Below are 20,542 nucleotides of genomic sequence, written 5' to 3' on the forward strand. Positions count from 1 at the left end.
GTAATATATATGCCCATGTACGCAGAAGACCCCTCACAAGTGATATATACAGGATGTGTCATAGAACTTTTGAAAAATCAGCTCATCTAACAACTGCTTAATCTAAATCTGTTATGAGGCAATCCATTCATCTAACCTGTTAATAAAGTTGTTATAAAAATGTGGGAGAATAGGAATTTATCACAATCTGTCAATAACAAACTTATAAAGTGTACAATAATGTTCCCACCACAACCCTTTTAAATGTAAAGAATATTCCGGTAAATTAATGTTCTAAAATATTCCAGTATAACAATCTCTAGAATGGCAGGATATTGTCAGTCTGTCTTAACTTCTGTTTTTTCAATGTTCCATGCTTACAATTTGTATTCTTTAACAGTCTTTTAAACCACCTTTGGTGCTGTCAGAAGTCTTATTGTGGAACCGAGACCACCCGCTTCCAATAGCGTTTCATGCCACTGCGGTAGTATTGCAGCAAACAAAAAAGGATGTGTGCTGGTTTTTGAAATACAGTCTTGGTGTACATAATTAACAAGTCTATACTGTTCTGGTCTAATGTTTGTTCTCTATGTTCTAGCTCACTGTGTTTGAAAACTGTGGAGTTGTGAAGACTGACTGATTGGGCATGTTTCTTTGCTGCTGGGGTTTCTTGCTCACTGGCAAATTCCATAAAGTGGTGTGAAAAGTTTTCAGCACAACCCCTCCCTACTCTCAGCTGGCTCCCCACCACCTTGTCAGGCCACCGCTGATGGTGGTGCCGCTTCCTCCTGTGTCTTCTTCACAAACTTGTTTGTGTATTCTTGTCAGTGTATAGCTTGTGGAAGCACTAGCAAAGTGTGTTCCTGGTCATGCTGAGCCAAAGGCGGAGCACTACAGCAGGCGGCGGTGGCGGGGGTGTGGGGTTGGAACCTGAGTCTGGGCCCGCTGCCACACATCAGGAATTATAATAATTTATTTTCATTCTACTTACTGTATTGTGGAGTTTTAATTCAAACCTGTGCTAAAACACCAATTCTGCAGGGAAAGTAAGTTGTACCTTCTGCACAACAACCGCAAGTGACTGACAGAAGAAGCGTCAAGGAGCTCCAGGAACATGTACACCGAGGAAGTTGGAGCCAAAGGCCTGATCGATGCTGCATTCATGGCTTCCTGTTGTGCTTCGTGTCACTTGCATGAGCATACACCATTGAGCTTGTTGTGTCATGACAGAGGTCATAGCCTGGGCACAATAAGTACTGGAGACACTGTGAAGAGGTTGATAGTCACTTTATTTCTCACACAACTGCCCCGCCTAGGAGCTCCACTGCACTGATATTCTCTGTGACATTCGGCTAGTACCAACGAGAGCGGGTAATCCAAAACAACCAAAAAGGTCGCCCCCTCACCCAAAAATACTGTAAGCTTACCAAAACGGTCATATAACGTTCCTCTCAAAAATAATAAACAACAAAAGAAACCACTCCCTCTTCAATGGCATGTCTACAGCTCGCGATCAACATAGTGCCATGCACCCCCACCAATCTCCATGAGTCTCGTTCCAAAGCAAGCTGCTTAAGTTTGCTCCCCGGGTTGCAGTCATGGGCCAGATCGCAAACATACAGGCTTGGCTCACTGCTGCGGCCAACTCATGAAATCATTCCGCTGCTTTCTCCTGGCAACTGTGGCCCCATCATCCAAGGGCTCGGGGAGCCACAAGGGGTGATGAGGAATGACGTACTGGGCTGGTCAGCTGAAACATAATTGGCTGATGCATTGTCACTTAGTAGTAGGAGGGGTCAGCCGATATCCCCTCATAGAAGAATACAGGTCCCACTCCAGGGGACAGTGTTGAGCATGTGCAAATAAAATGGCATTTGTAATGGTACGCATAACATGCTCCACTTCACCATTGGCTTGGGGCCATCGGGCTGTGATTCTCAAGTGGCGAACGCCTGGTAACTGTAGTTCCCTTGAAATGGGGGACCATCGTTGGTGGGCAGTTTTTGAACCAGGCCACGTGTTTTCGGAATCTTTTCTAGTTTAGAGATCACTTTCTCAGATGCAGTGCTTGCTACCAGTTTCACTTAACTGTGTTTTTGAAATATCATCAATAACCTGTAACATAACACTAAATAACTCCCTATCTGGGAGGATTCCAAAGTCAGCTCTGGCCTGCACCTATGGTTGTTGCGGCATATCTGTTGTAATCCCATGGACAGGAGAACAGCCGCTCCTGTAGCCTTGCACATGTATTTTCCCCAGACCAAATTTTTGACCCACTCCTCCAACAAAGGGAATCGCACCTTATTTCCCTGACAAGTTTGCTCCAAACTATACCTTGATGATCTCCATGGGCGAGTTGAATGACACGGGGAGTGAGACTCTGCTCGGAAATGTAGGGATACAGAGTAAGGAGCATCAAACTCTATTCATCTCAAATAACATGTAAAGAGACTTTTCAACATAACAATTTGTTCACAGCAATCCAGGTTAGGTTGCAACATTCAAAAACCATTTGCCCTTTTCCTCTTAGCTTCTGAGGATTTTATTGGTTTTTGGCAAACTGTCTGGTGAAATTCAAAAGATCAAAAGGAGACCAAGGGACATGTATGGTTTCCATACCCCGATGTCATGGGACTGGGTACTGTGATAAGGGCGGGTGATTGTGTAGGTTAATACTAGAAAGGATACTGGAGCCACCACTTAGGGATGGGCTTTGTCTACCCGGGCCGAGACACACGTTTTGTGTCTCTAGCCCTTCGTTCAGCAGTCAGTCATAAATCCATGAGATGGAATCAAGGCTATTCAGTTGTGGTATTATTCATGCCATCAATCTGTAGTGCCAGCCACTGGCTTCTGAGCAAAACTTTGGGCCCTGGCACTTGTTTCACAAATTAATCACTGATACAACCCCTTCAATGCTGGACTCCCAGTGGTAGCGATGGAGAGCAGCCACAGGCGTCTCAGGGAGGCAGAGTAATACACAAGTGTCGAAACCAGTGCTAATCTTTCAAGAAAGAAAATACTTCATGCATACTAGAACTTAACACAAGACACTAACACAAGCAAATACAATTTAGTGTCCCTGTGTGCTATCAGCATTGCTGCACTTCTATCCTCTATCTCCCCTGCACCCCCTCCACACTCTAGGTGGTCCCTTCACACAGGTAAAAGAAATTAGCATGATTTGAGGTCAGATCTAGTTCACAGTACTTGATGGGCTTGCGCCTTGTCTCTTCTGGCTCAGTTTTATGTTTCCTAGTACAATCCGTGGATCAATTCTCATGCAGCTAGTCAGATTCTTCCTCATCATGCACGCCTCATCTCTCCTTGGAGGTGGGCAACACATGCAGGGCCTCAACTACCTGTGACAAATCAAGGCTGTCAACACCACATCCAGTGGGCGGGCAGCCCAGCAGCCATCACAAATGAAGCTGCCAGGCAACCGCCTGGCAGATGGAGAGTTGACAATCTTGATTTGTCACAGGTAGTTGAGGCCCTGGGCAGATTGGCCATTGAAGTCTCACCCAGTCTAGTTCTTCTGGTTTTGACAAGGCCACGCACAGACCAAGTCTTTGGTGATAGTGCTGCCATACACAGGCCGATACTCTGACAATGACGCCGCCATACACAGGCCAATGGTCCGGTGATGATGCAGTTATCCTTGGAACAAGCATTCACACAGGACTGATTTTTGAAATTTTTCTTAAGGATCACAGATCTTTCTGTGTAGAGTAAATCTTTGAAACATCAACCTCGTTTTTAAATAACAAAGGAATGCAGCAAAGCCAGTATTTGTGAGTAACTGCGGTTCAGCGGAACCAAGTTTTATTTAACAAAGATTATGTAGATAAACACTTTATCGGTGTATCTCAAAGACGTGAGAAGAATTTAGAAAAAAGGAATGAGTGGGCCCCAGGTGTAAAGACAAACCAAAACCGAAATCAAAGAAGAACAGTGAAGTAAAATGTGAACATAAGCGGTGTGTTGGTTGCTTTATATCAGAGGGCAGCACTTTAATTTCAATACAATTCAAGACACAGGGAATTAATCATTGTATCACAGAAAATGAATAACAGTCTGCCTTTGTGCATGTGTCGACGGTGTTTATACCCTTGAAGGGATAGGAGGGTCTCATCAGGACTGAAATTGCCTCAGGATAAAGGATTGGAATGATTAAAGGACTGGAGGAACTGGATTGGTTTAAAGGTATACAATGAAGGATACATACTGGCTGCAATTGTAGAGAAGAGCGACCCACATGGTAGGGACCACTAGGGAGTGGAAACAGTCAAAGGATGTGTGAATTGGCTCCTGTAAAATTAGAGGAGCTCAAATTTGAAATATTGTCTAACCATCAAATTAGGTGATGTGGGCTATAAGAGTGAATAAGGGGTGGCTTACCTTGAAGGAATAGAAAAAGCTGTGGTAGGCTATCTTCAAATTACACAAGAATCTGTTGAGGTCGATTTGTGATAGCCAATGGGGATGAGCTATCTTGAATTCTGCATTACCTAAAAGTTATTAAAATGAAAGAAATGGCACCAGGAATGAAGTTACATATCCAAAAGAGCCATCTTATTTCATGAAAATCCTTTATTCCTTATTCATCTTCATATAACAATAGATGTATACAGGACAACAGCCAACGCGTTTCGTTCCAGAAGATGGAACTTCATCAGGGTTGGTGTAGCGTTACGATTGACGCTTCTATTTCGAAACACCATACCCGCCTGCTCTCCCTGTAAACGGCGGGAATGGTGGTTCGAAATAGAAGCGTCAATCGTAACGCTACACCAACCCTGATGAAGTTCCATCTTCTGGAACGAAACGCGTTGGCTGTTGTCCTGTATACATCTATTGTTATATGAAGATGAATAAGGAATAAAGGATTTTCATGAAATAAGATGGCTCTTTTGGATATGTAAATTCATTCCTGGTGCCGCCTCCACCTTTCTTCAAGAGTTTATCCCTGGATTTTCCAGTAAGACCTTTCCACAGCAGGTCTTGGAGACGTCTGGCACAGGACTCTTTCTGATTTAATGGACTAAAATATTGATGTGCTCAACAATAGTCGGCTGTGGGATCTTTTTCTTATTAAAAAGAAAGAATTATGAGCAGTCGCCTTGGATTCAAGACAATTAAGAAGGTGAGAAGAGCATGCTCATCATCAAGAATCCTTACTTTGTAGGGCAGAATATTGCTCCTAATGTTTACCGCCGTATGGTAATGGTTAGGCTTCTCGCTTAGTGAGATAGCTTTCTATGCAGCCGGCTTGTTCTAGTTAGGGAGATAAAGAGATGCCGTCCGCACAAACAGCATCTTCGTGGAGGGGGAGTGGACGTGGGCATGGTTGCCTCACGTTCTTGTTTAGACAGAGCGGTTTCTGAAGGAACATTGAGGCAATTTAATAAGTCTAGTGTACAGGACAGGATTTCCTCATGGACGCCTTTTTTTTGCAGATTTATATAGCGCAAACTCAACCCGAAGGTATTGGAGCGCTTTACATGAGCAGCAGTTACGTTACACAAGGGCACATTCATGTTTTTGGTAGGCACGGGGAGAGTAAGGGATTTGCCCAGAATCACAGGATGCGGAGTCGACCCCTAGGCTCAACCATGGTTTCCCAGCTCCAAGGCCGGCAGTCTAGCCGTAAGACCACATCCTCTCCCTTTACATGGAAATGTAGAGAATGATACTTGACAAAAATGAAGAATTGCGGAAAATACATTACAAAACGGTACTCAGTGATTGAAACCCAGGCCTCTGTGCAATCGGAGGGGTAAAATCCCCCAGGCTACATTAGGGACCAGTGAGAATGGGATGGATCTGACCCTGTGAAAGTAGGAGGAAACCGAAGCTTGGTCTTGAGCTCGAATTACTGTCAAACCTGAGGTCCAGGACATCATTATGAATAGAGGACGGCTGGTGAAAGGAACAGACACAAGCTGGTGACAATTGGACGTCAGGGCAACGGGTCTAACGACAGTGAAGCGGGACATATGAGGGCCAATATCATCAGATTAAGAGGACTATGTGTTTCTGTATAAAGAAAATTGTAGGGTTCGCCAAAATCATGGTTATCTGTATTGTGATGGTTTCATACAAACATGAATACATGAACACAAGACATGATGAGTGCATAATTAGTGTATACACACAAGAAGACACTAGTTCATTAGGAACTATTACTGACAGAGTGGGCACATTGCCAGTATTGGTAATGATGATCACATGAATGAACAGAACAGAACAAAATATCACATCACTCAGCACTGTTGATGGCAAAATGTACATGCTGCCAGCCTAGATGATAGCGACTGCATGGGCAAACAAGACAGAGTATCAAACTTTTGAACATAAAAGACATTGACATTTTTGGTAATGGACAGGGATCAGCATATAAGTTCATTAGTGTCACACAATTATGCCATTCTTCAAGTGTATTCAAGTCTTTTTTTATAGCGTCACAGGTATCCGTTTACATTCAAGTCTCTGTAGGAGATATTTAATGTCTCCTCCTCTGGGTGGTAGAGTAGCTTGCTCAAGCACTTGCCATTTGATGTTATCTGCTGTGTGCTTTTTCTCCTGGAAATGGGCAACCATAGATACTGTGATGACAGAGCATCAGATTCTGCTTCTGTGTTGGGAAATACTCGCTCTAATTTGTTGAGTTGTCTGGCTAAACTACATTAATTGAGAAGGACACTATATGCGTATATCGCATTGCTGGATGCACAGTTTGTATGTTGTTGCAATGTAGTTTTAACCTGCCCATGTGTGAACATTTTAGTGTTCAAGTGAAGTCACATGAGGTACACCCCCACGTCTGTAATGGCCTTTGATGGGTTCAAGGCCCCAAATGGACAGGATGGTGGGGTTCTGTCTTGTCTGTTTTGGCATGCACCAGAGACTGTTTGATATTTCTACCCTTTCTGTAAGAAAAGAGGGTAAGTTCCTTAAAAGTCTCCATTGTGGTGAATATAGACCAGTGCTTCTTGATGATTTTCACTATCTTTCTGGTGTCTGGGCAAAATGTAGGGATGCAGACAACTTTCTCCATTTTAGGTTTGGATTGTGTCTGAAGAATCTGTTCTCTTGGGCTATACCAAGCTCTTTCGATGGCGTTTCTCACAAGGAGTATGCAACAGCCTCTTTCACAAAGTCTGTAGCTAAGAATAGTACATTCTTTGAAAAAATCGTCCTTAAGGGTACAGTTCCTGCACAGTCTAAGGAACTGTCCATAAAGAAGCTCATCTTTTAAGACTCTGGGTTGAAAGCTATTGTATTGTAGTAAGGTATTATGTTCTGTAGGCTTTCTATAGAGAGAGACAATAAGATGGTTTTCATAGTGTATTATCTCCAGATCAAGGAAGGGAATACTCTGATTGCTGTGGTTGGACTTAAGTCTTAAAAAGGGTTGGCTTTTGTTAAGATATTCTATAAATGTGGACAACTCAGATTGACTACCTCTCCATATCAGAAAGATATCATCAATATACCTCATCCAGCACTGGATATTGGTTAAGAAAGGGGTTTTGTTTGAAATGAAATCATTTTCAAATTGGCCTACACCTGGCATCTTTTGGCGTGTTTCCCCTGTCTTTTTGCTTTCTGACTTTCTGGTTTTAACAGTGATTTTGCTGGTTTAGTGTCTCTGCACAGTTTCTCACTGCTGTTCCGTCTTAAAGTGCAAGTGCTCCTATTGTATATTGTATTATGGTTCGGTGTTTCCATGATTGGCCTATTCGATTTACTGATACGTGCCTAGTAAAGTGCACTGAGAATGCTAGGGTCTGTAAATCAATGCTAGTGGGCCTGCAGCACTGATAGTTCCACCCACACGAGCAGCCTTTCAAAGGGTTCTCAGACCGGCCACTGCAGTGTCTGGATGCAGTTTTTACTGCCATGTTGACTCGGCAAGTGCACCCACTTACCAAGCCCTAACCTTTCCTTTTATTACATGTGTGTCACCCCTAAGGTAGGCCCAAGGTACCCCTATGGGCAGGGTCCAGTGTAGGTGAGAGGCAGGATACGTGTGTAACATGTCCTGAACTACAGTGTAATTCGTTTTTCACTATTGAAAGGTTGTCTGTCCCATAGGATAGAATGGGGAATACTTTGTTACATCTTACAAGTATATCTTTCAATAGGGACAAGATAGAGAACTGGAGTATAGTATGCCTGAACTCAGAATGTAGAAATGCATCTTTTAGTAAAGATGATTTTTAGATTCTGTGTTTGAAATTACCACTTTTAGAAAGTAGGTATTTTCTTACTTAGCCATCCTGTGTGCCTCTGCTGGGTTGTGGATTGACTGTCTGGCTTTTGAGAGACTGGGGCTGGGGATGAACATTCTCTTCAGACAGCTACTGGGGAGTCGAGGTGTGTCCTGCCTTTCCTGGATGAGTCAGGGCTGGGTGTTAATAGACCTGGGCTGCATTTAGAGTAGTGGGAGGAGATTTCCTTGCACCTGAATGGACCAGGTCTGCATTGGACAATGCTGTCTCCACCTCCTACCGGGAAGCTGGGCCAGAGAGGACCAAACTGGTTTGGACTAAGCACAGACACTCTCTGCCCCAGAGAACTAAGAGAAATGCAGTATAAATATTGGGGCCCAGAACTTTAAAACTCGCTTGGATCAAGGAACCTGTCAAGAAGAAGAGCTGGAAGAACCGCCAAGAGGAGTACTGCCCCTTTGCTGTGTTGTTGCTTAGCTGGGTTGGCCTGCAGTTGCTGCTTCTGCCATGGGCAGTAAAAGGACTGGACTGAACTTTCTTCACTTGTTGCTAAGTATCTCCAAGGGCTTGAGATAGAGCTTGCCTCCTGTTCACAAAGTCTCAGGGACAACAAAGACTTCACTTTCCTCTGGGTACGGCCTCTGGGACCACGTGTCTCAGTAGCTACAGAGGGAAACCACAACCGGATGCTGCCCACAGAGACCACCGGTGGTTACGTGACCTGAAGGCACCGCAGAGAGCACTGCCACACTTCACACCGCAATCCTGGTCTCACCAATGACCGCTGAGTAGTATCTTGGTATAGGATGTGGACTTGGTTACTACACGCTGCTTGCACTACGACTTGTTGGCACCACACTCCGTACCACCTTGCTTCACTCCGCCACCCTGCTCTCACCGATGATGCCTTTGCCAGCTGACATCGCCGCCACGGCCTGCAACGTGGTCTGGGGGCACTCCTCGTAAGCTACACGCAACACTGTTCCGCCCCACACCGCAGCCCACCAACGCCAGCTCCATCAACCGCTGATCCACGACAACCCGCAAGCTTGCACCATGATTGCCAGCAACGCCGCACTTCGCACCGCAACCCTGTTCTCACTGACGGGAATGGTTTGATGTATTAGAGTGATCCTTGTATAGAGGTCTGAATATATAAAACTAATGTTAATATTTTAAATCTATAGGCAACCCCTGAAGAAGGGCTATAAATAGCTTGAAATGCATTGGGTAAAGTTATGAACTCTTGGATGTTATATGGATTCATCATGTGCTAGAAAAAGGCCCGGATCAGCATATCTGCGCACTAGAAACTGTTGAATACATTAAGGTCGCATATGTGAAAGGTTGAAAAGTGGAAAGAAGTGTTGAACGAATATTCACTGGATTACATGGAATGAAAATAAAATCGTTGAAATGTGGATAAAGTTGTGGTGAATAATCACGCAAAAAGCTGTGCATCCGGCGGTGGAGTGTAACTTCACTCCAGCTTCTATTGTGTTTACATATATGTGGCACTCGGGCAGGCTGTGGTTCCGGTTTGCACGCTAAAGTTTAAAATTCTAGGAACATTGGATAACGAACACATTTTGAAAATAGGAGTGCACTTGGTGAACCCTTTTTGAATTCAATTTCAGCATACACTGCCACTGTTTGCCCTTAACCATGCCTATCAATGATAGCTCAAAGATAAACACCTGGATTCGGCCTTGGCGTAAACTTTCAATCGACACCTTTTCATCTCACTTTGGGCCTTTCTCACAAGGAGTAAAGGTGGATGCAGTTGATTCCGCTGTTAGTAACCTAGAACTATCTATCACACAGACCCTTGATAAAGTTCTCCCTCTTACAAGGGTCCAAGTAAAAAGTAATGCTTCACCATGGTTTACTGAGGAACTAAAAATTGACAAGCAAAAATGTCGGGCCGCTGAACGTCAGTGGAGGAAATTAAAGACTGATGAGCACCGCAGAAATTATATAAATTTTCACTCAATTTATATGAACAAGATTAAATCCGCAAAAAGGGCTTATCTCACTCAGCGTATCAACAAAGCGGCTCACTCTAGTAAAGAGCTACACAAGATACTGAAGGAATTTACCGCCCCTCAGGTTGAGCGATCTTCTTTTGTACCTACCCAAGACTGGGTCGACTCCATTGCCTTGTTTTTTGATAACAAGATCAAAACTATCTATGCCTCATTTCTTTCTCGGACAGCCGTTCATGTCTGCCATACCACCAATATGAGTCAAACTAGTCCCTCGCCTCAACAGAATAACATTCCTTTATTAACGGAGTTTGATCCCATAACAAGCATCGAAGTCAGGGAGAGCCTAGTAAGGGTTAAGTCTGGCTCCCCCGCCGATCCCTTTCCTCCCCGCTCCTGTGCCAAAATTTTACCTCTATTTGTGGATACCTTAACCGTTGTTTTCAACCAGTCTCTTAATCAAGCCACATTCCCCCGAAGATGGAAACAGGCACAGGTGAAGCCCATTCTTAAAAAACCCTCGGCTGACCCTAGCCTGCCGGCCAACTATCGTCCTATTTCTTTGCTCCCCTACTTTGGGAAGGTCCTGGAGCTCTTAGTTAATAAACGTCTCACGACCTATCTAGAGACCCACAGGCTCCTCGATCCCTCCCAATCAGGCTTCCGTGCGGCTCATAGCACGGAGACCACACTTATTGAGGTAGTGGACAATATCAGACTGGCCCTGGATCGCCGAGAGTCGGCAATCCTGGTCCTTTTGGACCTGTCGGCAGCATTCGACACAATCTCCCACAGTATTCTCAAACATCGTTTGTGGGAGATTGGTGTCAGAGGGAGGGCCCTGGACTGGTTTGCAAGCTATCTGGCGGATCGCTTTACTAAGGTTTCTGTGGACGGGATTACCTCCCGTTCCTACCCAGTAACGGTCGGGGTCCCGCAGGGCTCGATCCTCAGCCCAATGCTGTTTAATGTTTACCTAGCCCCGTTGGCCGACATCATCAGGTCTTATGGTTTTGACACCCTATCATATGCCGATGATACTCAGCTGTTAGTGACTTGTGATCCTGACCAGTCTGATGTCCAAACACGTTTCAAGAGCTGTTTAATTAAGATCAATGACTGGATGCATTTAAACAGGCTTCAGCTTAACGGTGGGAAGACCGAGGTAATCCTATTCGGGAAGGCTGAAAAGTTCTGGACCTGTGACTGGTGGCCTCCAGAGCTGGGTACCTGCCCTACGCCCAAGCTCGCAGTGCGTAACCTGGGTATTACAATTGATAATTCTTTATCTCTGAAAACCCACGTAAATCAAGTGCTGGGGACCTGTTTTGGCATCATGCGTCTGCTACGCAAGATTTTTAAATGGCTACCCATAGAGGCCAGGAAACCTCTGGTCCAGGGTCTAATCATCAGTCGTTTAGATTATGGCAATGCCTTATTTACAGCACTCAACCAGGATCAACTCTGCAAACTACAGATTCTCCAGAACACGGCCGCGAGGCTTGTTCTGGACCTCCCTCCACGCACTCCCTCTGCTCCCATTTTGAATACCCTACATTGGTTGTCAATTCGCCAAAGAGGGCGCTTTAAAATCCTATGCCTTACGCATAAGCTGATGCAAGGCACCGGCCCTCTATACTTGGCAAAAAAACTTCAAAGGTACGTCCCAGGACGCTCGCTGCGGTCCAGCGCTAGACCTCTACTTGTCCAACCCCGTGTCCGGACTGCCCGCAATGGAGGTCGCTCTTTTTCATACCAGGCTCCCACGCTATGGAATAGACTTCCTTTGGATTTACTTTCCATAACCGACCATCTACTTTTTCGCAGAAAGCTGAAAACCTGGCTCTTTTCCCAACAAGCTTAGGCACATCAATATAACGTCACTGTCCAGTCTCTTTGTCTTGGTTGCGAGCGCCCTGCGACCTTTGGTGATTTGTGCGCTATATAAAAATCTTTGACATTGACATTGACATTGTTTTGGAAAACAACCTTACCGCCGATGTTTGGGAAAACAATCTCCCCTCCATCTTGAACAAAGACAAGACCTGTCTGTTCCCCACAGGCCTTCATTACTTTGGATCATTTACACACCCCATGCATGCACAATGCAGGCTAAACACACAAACACTTGCAAAACACACTTAGGATGCTAGCACTAAGAGTTGGGTAAGCGAATAGAAGTACAACTTTACATGAGTGAGCCAGAATGCCTCCACTTGAGTAACAGAGCTAATAAGGCCTGGCCACAACTATGTATTCCCCAAAACAGTATGCTGCCACCACAGCACTAGGTACAAAACTCACGCCAGGGACAGTGATCAATAGTCTGTTAATGAGGGTGCACGTAGTCCAGGACTTTACTAATGTCAAGGCATAGGCCTAAACATCTGCATACATGCTAAGTTAGCATGCCTCTAGGGCCAAAAATCAAAGGGTAGGATACCAGATACACATAGTATGGCACTTAGTGCAGAGCAACACGACCATACACATTGCATGTCATTTTCCTGTTACAAGAGACCGATCTTCCAGATCAGACTAGCCAGATACTTACCTCAAATATTGAAAAAGTCCAATTATTGGATCAGCAAATCCAGCAGGAAAGTTCATCTGCATCGTCATGATTCATTTTGACTTTGTCTACTCCTTGAAACTTTGACTTTGCAAGGAGATTGACCATCTTAGCAATTTGAAGTTCTCACCTTTTATTGCCATTAACCACTTGAGTGTTTTGTGATATATGTACAAACTTAGAGCCTGATTTAGATCTTGGCGGACAGGTTATTCCGTCACCACGGTGACTGACTCCTGTCTGACGAAATGTAAATCCCATAGGATAAAATGTGATTTATATATCGTCGGATGGGATACCAGTCACCATTGTGATGGAATAACCTGTCCGCCAAGTCTAAATCAGGCCCGTAGTCCCAAAGAGATATGTCTGGAATCTTCTCAATGCACACACTATAGCAAAGCATTGCTTCTTATTGACTGTCCATTTCTGTTCTTTGTGAAGTAACTTACTACGGGAAATGGCCAGAACAATGCGGACAGAGCACGCGTGCCATTCCAATGCAAGTGCAAGCACAACCATGCTTGCCTGAACCGCAAATGTGTGCTTAAGTCATATAGCGCAGTCTAGAGTCCTGATGGGCGGAAAGATGAAGAGAAAGCATCGGAAGAGGAAGCTCCGGACAGGTAAGGGATGGGTCTTGGGGGGTAGGGTTTAAGGTTTGGGGACGGATTTAGGGTTCAGGGCAGGGGGATTGGGCAGTCTTATTAAAAGGGGGTAGTCTTTTAGGGCTCGGGGGAGGGGTTTGTGGTTGTTTTAAGGGCTGGGGAAGGGTTTGGGAGGTTTTTAGGGGTGAGGGTAAGATTTAGGGCTCAGTGCAGGGGTAATTTTCTTAAAGGGGGCATGGTTTTAGGCCTTAGGGCATGGCAAGGGATGGGGTAGTTTTGAAGGCAGCACGGGAGTAGGTTTTACGGCTCAGGGTGGGCGGGGAACGCTGTTGTTTTTTTTTTAAAGGGGTCTGGAGTTTAGGCTTGTTATTTATTCTTATTAGGCGCACAGCTACCCAAGGGTTTCCCGGCGCCGCCCGAGAGGTAAAGAAAGACAAGAGAACTATATGAGTTAAACAACCAGGTTTTTAGGCCCCTGCGAAAGTTCGCGTAACTAATTTCGGTCCGAAGTACCTTCGGAAGGGAATTCCACAGCCGTGGGCCAAGATAAGAAAATGATCGACCACCCATCCGGGCCAGTCTAATCCTTGGCACAATAAAATTAACCTGTGAGGCTGAACGTAACGAGCATGAAGGAAGATAACTCTGAACCAAAGCTTTCAAATATTGTGGTGCTTTGCCACAATTGATTCTAAACATATGGCTCAGGGCTTTGAACTTTAGGCGGTTCTCAACCCTGCGCCAATGCAGCTCCCGAAGAGCTCCTGAGATGGAAGCACTTTTGGGAAGCTTGCAGAGGTGCCTAGCTGCCGCATTTTTAACCAGTTGCAGTTTACGAACTACATCCTTATTGGCTCCAAGATAAAGAATATTGCCATAATCTAGCCTAGATATAATAAGATCCTGGACCACAGTGCGTTGTGTGGATAATGGCATCATCCAAAGGATTTTCCCAAGCCATTTAAGGATGGTAAAGCAAGTGGATGACAATTTCACCGCTTGCTGCCTCATTGAAAGTTGTTCATCAATTATGATGCCCAGATTCCGAACCTGCCGGCTGGGCAGAGGTAGAGCACCCATCTCAGATGGCCAATGTAGGGGGCTCCATAGGTTCTTTTCCCTGCCAAGTACTAGCACCTCAGTCTTCTCCCCATTAAATTTAAGCAGGTTGGCTTCAGGGCGGGTGGAGCGGAAGGGGTAGTTTTGAGGATAGTACTAGGTAGGTTTTAGTCCTCAGGGCGAGGTAGAGGTATAGAATTTTAGGGCTTAGGGGGAGTCAGGGTAGTGGCAATCTCAACCACACTTAGCCCTTACCAATCATGCCTTTACAACAAAATTGCATGGTAAAGGCATGTGTGGTAAAGGAATGTGTGGTTAAGATGCATTTGTGGTTTGTGCTGCATTGTAGAAGCACGTGTGGTTTAGCCATGCGTTTCTCTGTCATACAACCTCCTACTACTAATAAAGAACTCTGGATGCTCTTTACCTTTGTTAGTGAGGTGAGCCAGCACTGCTTCAACACGTGTTATCTGAGGCATACATACAAACTAGGGTTGACTGTAGTCAGCGGCTTTCAATACAGGTGCATTACATAGTGCTCTCCTCAAATGCTTTCTGATACTCCTCAGTCCATATCACCTTCTTGGGTGTCAAAGCTGTCAGTGGGGCAGATACAGTCTCATAGTTGTCCACAAAGTTCATGTAAGAACCAGGAACCCCTAAAAAGGTCTCACTTGTGTGTAGGGGGTGGGTACATCCCATTCCAACCCAGACTGAATCTTGGCATCCAGGGGCAAATCCTTCAGTTTCCTACCTGACACCCAAGGTAGATGTCATTGGACTGCCTGAACTGGCATTTGGTTACCTTGATGGTCAGTTTCACCTCATTTACCCTGACCAACACCTATTTTAGGTGCTTAGTTCAGATAGTCCTCCCATGAGTTACTGAACAGCACAGTGCCTTCCAGGTAGGCCACACACAACTCTTCTAGCCGTTATAGAATATGGTTCACTGACTGCTGTTTAGTGGTAGAAGCATACTTCAAACTAAAGGGTGTTACTTTTAACTGAATTACTCTCTCTCACAGGGAAAATGCTATTTTCTGATTGACAGTAGGTGCTAAAGCAATTTGACAGTTACCACTGATAAAATCAAAGGTGCTCCCAGCTGGTCCACAAGGTCATCTGCTCTGGGAATTGGCTGCACATCTATCCTAGTAACTTTGTTGATGACCCCGTAGCGCACAGAAAAGTGCAAGTCTGTGTAAACTCGCTTAGGCTTCAACACCACTGGGCTGACCTGAGGACCATGGAATTGTTCATTTACTCCCAAGTCCAGCATCTTCGCCACTTCTGCCTTAATGCGCTCCTGGACTCGGTCAGACACCCAATAAGTGCATTTCACTTGCAGATTGTCTTCCATATTGATGTCATGAACACAGACAAATGTTAACCTTGGAGTCAACAAAAAAGAGGGAAAACCATCCCAGCACCTCTTTGCACTTTGTCTGCTACTCCGACGTCAACTCAGGAGTAAGCTGTACAACCTTCCACAGATCCTTTGTTCGTAAGTCAGGAAGAGGCTCATTGGTTTCCTCAATTTCCTATCCCATAAGCACAACATTCCAATGTGTAATCTCAACATAAATAAGACATAACCTGTGCCCAACAAGTAATTCATATCAGAAACATTATGTACTACCTTGCAAGGCTCATTCAATTTAACCTCCAAAGATCTGGGACAAATTGGCTTCAGCACCAACACTTCCTGACCCTCCCGGTACTCAGTCAGCATTGATATTTGGTTATACCGCTCCATTGTTTCTTGGTGTGCCTTAAGGTTTTTTTCGCCTGACTTATGTATTGGGCTATCAACTTCCCGATGCCAATCACATAGTCGACTACATCTTTCTCAGGTGGCTCCGAAGTTTCTTTTCACCCTTATCTGATCAAAGTGAACAGGCCACGTGTTGGGTACCCAAACAGAAATTCAGCGACTAAACGTCACTCTCCTCTGTGGCATTTCACTCTAAGCAAATTTAAGACATGGCAGGAGAAGATCCCACTTCCATCAGAGGTTCTCTGAAAGATTTGACATAATGCCTTTAAGTGTCTTATTGACCCACTCCACCAGCTCAGTTGTGTGGGTGGTATGCCGTGAAGAAGTGGTAGCTCACACCAGCTTGCTCCAACATCTCTCTTATGTATGAAGTTGATTTTCTGGTCAGAAATGTTATGTTAGTTTTAATTAATTGAGTGCACGATCACCAACAGTTTCTTGGCACTGTAGATAGGGTTGCTGACAACTGAGCAGAGGAACAAACAATAAATTACAGGAATAGGTTTGTTTAAAAAGCCATGTTTTCAATTCTTTGCAAAAGGAAACATCGTCCGCAACCAAGGAGAGATAGGAAACAGGTTCTAGATGGATGAAGCCTTATAAGAGAACCTGCGCTCATCCATTTTCACTTTCTTGAATCTAGGGGCGGCCATCAGAAACACAGATGAAGTGTGAAGTTTACATACTGGACAGTACTTTGCTTTTTTTCTTAAATATGAGGTCCCTCTTCTATCACAGCATTAAAAGCGAGGCAACAAATCTTGAATTTGATCTGGAACTGCTAGATTCTGAAGCATGTGCTGTCTGTTGATCAACTTCTTTGGAAGGGCAAAGCAGAGAGAATTAGCATAATATAGTTTAGATATTACTAGGTCTAGAACTGTCATGTTTAATGCTTCTCCTGAGAGAAGCATATTTGTCTTTTTCAGCTTTCTCATTATCAGTATGCAAGAAGAGACCACCATACCAATTTTTGGTTTTAAGGTCAGGTTACCATCGATGTTGTCTCCCAAGCTTTTAGCATGATGCTACGGAGTGGGAGCCTGTCCCAACTCTGGAGTCCAATATAATTGGCTCCATAAACTGTCTTTATTTTGTAAAATTATGATTGCAGTCTTATCATTGAGGTTAAGTTGATTATTAGCCATCCACTCCCAAATCTACTCCATAATAGTTTGAAAGGGTTCCTGGGAAGCAGTAGAATCTTTCACCCAAAATATAATCTGGAAATTGTTGGTACAAGGTATACATTGCAATTTCGATTCCCAAGGTCCTTAAGGAGAGGCGTTACAAAAATATTAAAGCGGTGGGGGGATGAAGAAGATTCTCTAGGCACCTCACATTTAACCTGGACCACTTTGGCTTTAAATGAGCCAAGATGACCAGCTTAGGTTTGGTACTCAAGAAAGGTTTTTTATCAATTTTAAGGCCAAACCATTGATCCACATGATCGACCAAGAGTTTATGGTTGAGCTTGTAAAAAGCAGCAGAAAAGTCCTACAGGACCAAGGCTGCTATTTGGTCCAATGTTACCTGTCCCACGTATATCATCCACAACAGAGAGCATAACTGACTCAGTATTGTGAGCTCCTCTGAAGCTTACCTGAAGGGGCCAAAGAAATTGGTTGACTGTATGTGGTGACATAATTAATGAGTCCCATGTGCTTTCAACACCTTAGAGCAATGGGGTGATACGTTTTTAAGGATCTGAGATCCTCGCCTAGCTTTTAATGTAGTGGGATTACAATTGCCTCTTTAAAAGAGCTGGTAGCATTTCCTTAGAGAGTAAATCATTTATGAGGAATAATAATGTAACAGCAATTTCTGGCTGAAAAACAAGTACGACTCTGGTCATAAGGAAGCAATATTTAACCTTGGACATCAGAAAAGCTAAGCAGTCTTTGCCAATGTCATGACCCCTGTCCAGACTGTCATGACCTCCCAGCCTGTCATTGTCCTTCTTATGTGCATGCTTCTTATGTGCATGCAGTTGGTGGTAGCTCGTGCAATAGCAATCAAAGCAGTACTAAAAGGCATTACACTCTGCACAGATAGCCAAATGTAATCAATATTGACTCTTATTAATAGAGTCAACCACATATGGTACAAGAATACATGATTACGTGTGTCCATATTAGCCTCTTTGGGCCATATGTATCAAAATTGGATTTTGCAAGTCTATAATAGCGATTTTTACCGACTCGCTATTATAGACTCGTAAAATGCAATGTATGTAGGTTTCAGCAATTCTTTTGCGATTCCTACACATTCCTTATTTGCGACTCAGAAATAAGGAATGGCTTCCCATTCGTTTCTATGGGCCAAGAGGCCCAAGGGTTCCAATAGAACATCCTGATGCACCCCTGAAGTGTACATGTGTGCACATGTGGTGCATATACATGCCCTAAGGGCATGTATGTGTGCCACATGGCACTTTGAAAAATGCAAAAAAGTGCATGTATCTAGGAAATCGCAATTTACCACCAACTTGAAGTTGGTGGTAATTTGCGATTCCTTAAAGCAATATCGCAATTTGCGATGGCTACAAAAATAGCATTTAGGGAATCGCAAATAGTGATTCCCTAAATGCATTCGCAATTTAGGTAGTCGCAAATAATTGCGATTACCCATATTGCGAAGTCAAGATGTTTGATATGTCTGAAAACGCATTTTTGCGTTCGCAAACGGGCCGATTCTGAGAATCGACCCGTTTGCGACCACAAAAAGCATTGATAGATATGGCCCTTTATTTTTTTTGTTTTAATTTGCAGCTGGTTTGCGATCCGTGGTCCTTTTGGTACATCGCGGCTGCTATACATCGCGCAGCCACAATAAAACTGACCGCACCCATCTGCTCCCTGCGGAAATTCCTTTGCAATGAGCGAATGAAGTCCTTTGTTCTTGTCGGCTGGATTCTTGTTTGGAGACTGTCGCAGAGACTTTATTCTTGTCAGGTAGGAGACAGTGGTTCCTACTAGTGGTGCAATCGTCTTTGTCCAGAGCACTTTTGTAGTTCTGGATGAGTACCATACATGGTGGTACACCTGAAAATAGAATGTGTGTACTGTATGATAGCAATGTACAGAAAGTGAGGCCTATAAGGCCAGCAATGTGATGTAACAGGTCTCTTGTTAGTTATTAGGGATGGAAGTTGTAAATTGAATGGCATGCAAAACGAAAATGTAATGTTACCACAATATATTCAATCCCTGTCTGTACAAACTATTATACACATACCAATAAAAAAGAGTTTAAAAATAAAGAAAACCACATAAATATACGCATAAAACATTTGTGAATAGTATACGACTGATGGTACAAATGGTTAATCAATAAAAAGTGCATTACATAATGTTTAAACAGGATGGTTGCTTTAGCAAAGGGTGCATACTGAATAATGTTTACCAATGACGAGTGCATCATGATTAAACAGTAAAATGTGCATTACCCACGAGAAGCACATAAAGACTAATCAGTGTGCTTCACAGTTTCAAGAGAACTGTGAACAATCTTGTGGGATAAGAGCACACTACTGCATATTGATCAGAACTTTCCAGCATGTTGTCGCACTTGTAAAAACATTGACCTGGAGAGTAAGCTATCCTTGTTAATCATATGGTCAAGAAGAGTTACAAAGACTCAGTCTAAGAACAACATTGAATATTATTTTTTAAAGCAGTCGGTTCATTACGTCTTTTGAAGCCCTTTTATTTTCTTTTACAGGTAAAGACTGTTCACACCATACGTCATTTATGCTTATTGTGAAATTGGCTAAGTAACCAGCCCTTACCTGTTGATTCTTATCTGTTCCAGATCTCCCTCCCCGCAGTACCCCCCTAATTCCCTTCCCCTCGTCTGGGCACTTTGATCCTCTGGTGTATATTACTCAGAGTCAGAGCTGCCGGAAGGTGGGCTTCTTGAGGGTACTACTTCTGAGGAAGCAGACATACTACATACATACATATCCAATCAGAGAGACCCTAAATATAGAGGTAGAATTCCTGACCAAGGTGGAATGTGGCATCACAGGAACATTCATAATGCTATACTTGATTTTGTTCATTTTATCTATGAAGTGCCATTCAGCTGATCACAAAACTCCTGAGTGGGTGCGAACAGCTGTGCTATTATTTCAGAAGCTGAGAGTCATTTTACTATTTTAAATATGTATTTCTGTTGGTAGATGCCATGCTTTTTTTGGTAAAGAAGACTTTAGTTTGGATAAACAGAGTTTTATAATCAGTCATTCCTTTCTTAAACCTAATCCTAGATTCCACATTGTACTCTTTCCAACAAACGACGTAACAGTTGGCGTAACT

This window comes from Triturus cristatus, chromosome 8, assembly GCF_964204655.1.
Source record: "Triturus cristatus chromosome 8, aTriCri1.1, whole genome shotgun sequence".
NCBI classification, from domain to species: Eukaryota; Metazoa; Chordata; class Amphibia; order Caudata; family Salamandridae; genus Triturus; species Triturus cristatus.